Source organism: Mastomys coucha, unplaced genomic scaffold, assembly GCF_008632895.1.
Source record: "Mastomys coucha isolate ucsf_1 unplaced genomic scaffold, UCSF_Mcou_1 pScaffold11, whole genome shotgun sequence".
NCBI classification, from domain to species: domain Eukaryota; kingdom Metazoa; phylum Chordata; class Mammalia; order Rodentia; family Muridae; genus Mastomys; species Mastomys coucha.
In genome coordinates, this window is record NW_022196893.1 from 33,259,157 (window position 1) to 33,261,774 (window position 2,618).

A 2,618-nucleotide genomic window follows, 5' to 3' on the forward strand; every position below is an offset into this window, starting at 1 on the left:
AGAAACTAAAGTAGAGAGCAATAGATCAAGGGAGTCACTGATGTCCACCTCTGGCCTCCACACCTGCCCTTGTGAACACATGCACACATATGCAAACACATGCACACACATATAGACACACTACACATACCACATGGACATAAACAAACAGAAACACACACACATACACACCAAACACACACACATACACACCAAACACACACACCACACACATATATACCACATGAACATACACAAACCACACATATATATACCACATGAACACACACATATACACACATACCACATGAACATATATATATATACATATATATATACACACACCACACACACCACATAAACACACAAATACACACACACTAGATAAAGACACACACCACTACCACCACCACTTCACCACAACCATGCTACAGTGTAACCATAAAACAGAATCTAAAACATGCAAGTTAAAGTGCAGGAACATGTGGCATCCTAGAAAGGTGGTATTATAACCATCATCCCGCAGAGGTCAGCAAGGTGGTGTTAAGACCATCCTCCCACAGAGGTCAGCAGGGTGGTGTTATAACCATCCTCCCACAGAGGTCAGCAGGGTGGTGTTAAAACCATCATCCCACAGAGGTCAGCAGGGTGATGTTAAAACCATCATCGCATCTATGGCCATACCACCCTGAACATGTCTGATCTCGGAAGCTAAGCAGGGTCAGGCCTGGTTAGTACTTGGATGGGAGACCACCTGGGAATACTGGGTGCTGTAGGCTTAAAAAAAAGAAAAAATCATCCCACAGAGGTCAGCAGGGTGCGGCAGAGGTCAGCAGGGTGGTGTTGAAACCATCATCCCACAAAGGTCAGCTCTTTTTATATGGCCAGTAAACCATCCCCTCAAAGCCACCAACCTCTATTCTAAATCTACAAGCACTAAGGTACCTTTCATGATGAATTTAGGTATTGACTTAGGGTGGATCTGGTAGTTCAGACAGTGAACATATAGGATACTTCACAAGCTAGTGCAAGCTCAGCAGCACCCACTCCTTATATGCATAGTCACACAAATCAGTTGTCAGGAGCAGGTTCAACTTGGTACACACTGGTGAGATGGATCCACTGCTCTGCAGTGCTGCCCTGACCCCAAGAAACTGCCACCTTCTACTTCTGTCCCATTCCCCTTCTCGGATTGTATGTGTCTTGTGCATATGAGTTCATGTTGTGTGAAGATGCATGTGTGTGTGTGTATACTTACCCAGGCCAGAGGTCAACACTGTCTTCAGTCATGTTCTACCTTATGTTTTGAAATAGAGTATCTCAAGGAATCAAGCTGACTGGCCAGTGAGTCCACTCCTGTCTCCATACTCCCACCCCCATGCCCCTGTTTCACGCCCTAAGGCTGGTGTTACAGAGCCATGCTGCTGTCCCTGCCTTTTATGTGGGTCATAAAACTCATGTCTTCCAAACTTGTATGGGTGTGTTTGTGTGTGTGTGCTGCCGCATGCTTGAGAGTGTGTGTGTGTGTGTGAGTATATGTGTGCTGCAGCATGCTCAGGAGTGTGTGTGTGTGTGTGTGTGTGTGTGTGTGCATATGCAGCAAGCCCTTACTAACCCAGCTCCCCAGTGTTAGTTTTTTGTCTAGGTTCCACCCCACAGTTATCTGGCAACAGCCAGGTGTGCCTGAATCACTGTAAAGGGTGCTGTTTGCTCTCTCTCTCTCTCTCTCTCTCTCTCTCTCTCTCTCTCTCTCTCTCTCTTTCTCTCTCTCCCTTTTTTGTCCCTACTACTCTCTCAACTTCCCTCCCCATCCCCTGAATAAACTCTATTCTATACTGTCATGTGACTGGTCCCTCAGGGGAAGGGATGCCTCAACATAGGCCCAAGGAGGCACCCCTTCCCCCACACCTGACTGCACATCCACCAAACATATTCCTTCTCTCCCTTATCTTTTTAGAAAACACAACACCAAGCTCCCTTTTAATATTATTAACCATTTCTATCTAGCAGCCACAATTATGTTTTATTCTCTTGGTGAGTTTTTTGTTTGTTTGTTTGTTTATTTGTTTTTCGAGACAGGGTTTCTCTGTGTAGCTCTGGCTATCCTGGAACTCACTCTGTAGACCAGGCTGTCCTCAAACTCAGAAATCCTTCTGCCTCTGCCTCCCAAGTGCTGGGATTAAAGGTGTGCACCACCACCACCTGGCTCTCTTGGTATCTAGAGCAAATACTCTCTTATCCATTTTACCTAAGAGTCAACTGAGATGCAGGATAGCCAAAGAGCTCATTCAAGGATCTCCACATCCTAGAAGCATGAATGACTCTTCTTCACCTGAGTGGATTAGACACAGGTGATGTAAAGTTCTTTATCCTTCTTCCCATTGCTTCAGAACACTTTCTAATATCTGTCCAGGCAACAACACACCTGATAAAGCTACTTCTGCCAGCTGGACACACAGCTGGAGTGACCTTAGAAGTCACAGCATAGGAATGTCCAAAAGGGAGTGTCCAAGTCATGCCAAGTAAGAAAGAAACACTCCATGCCAGGGAAGCTAGTCTGCAGCATTTCTTAAGATTTGTATGAAGAGGTGGTTGAAACATCCTGAGGTACACCGCAAGATGAGGCCTGGTCCACACCA

The 2,618-nt window shown here is 45.7% G+C and overlaps 1 pseudogene; it reads left to right on the top strand.

Moving 5' to 3' along the window:
• Positions 1-649: 649 nt before the first annotated feature.
• Positions 650-758, top strand: LOC116083125 (annotated as a pseudogene).
• Positions 759-2,618: the final 1,860 nt, after the last annotated feature.